Source organism: Tupaia chinensis, unplaced genomic scaffold, assembly GCF_000334495.1.
Source record: "Tupaia chinensis unplaced genomic scaffold, TupChi_1.0 Scaffold000178_1, whole genome shotgun sequence".
Classification (NCBI taxonomy): Eukaryota; Metazoa; Chordata; class Mammalia; order Scandentia; family Tupaiidae; genus Tupaia; species Tupaia belangeri.
This window is the reverse complement of record NW_006159653.1, coordinates 1,316,837-1,317,150: the sequence shown is the minus strand read 5'-3', so window position 1 is coordinate 1,317,150 and position 314 is coordinate 1,316,837.

Genomic DNA, 314 nt, shown 5'->3' with positions numbered 1-314 from the left:
TGCCTGGACTGCACGTGTCCAGCCCATCAGCCCCACGGGGTCCAAGAAGCAGGGCGCCTGCATGTGTCCAGGCGCCCCCCGCTACCTCTCCCTACAGCAGCGCTGGCCCAGCCTCTGCCCACTGCCCTGCCACCCCAACCACGCACGAGGGCAGCAGAGCTGTGCTCCCCGCCCCCTTTATCGATCTCGGGAAAATCAATGTCTCCAACATGTCAGCCCTCGAGTGGCAGCAGTGAATTCCCTGCCATTAGGGGACATTAGGCCTCCGGAATTTCTGTGTGCTTTGAGATAACAAAGGCCGAGGTGGGGGTTGA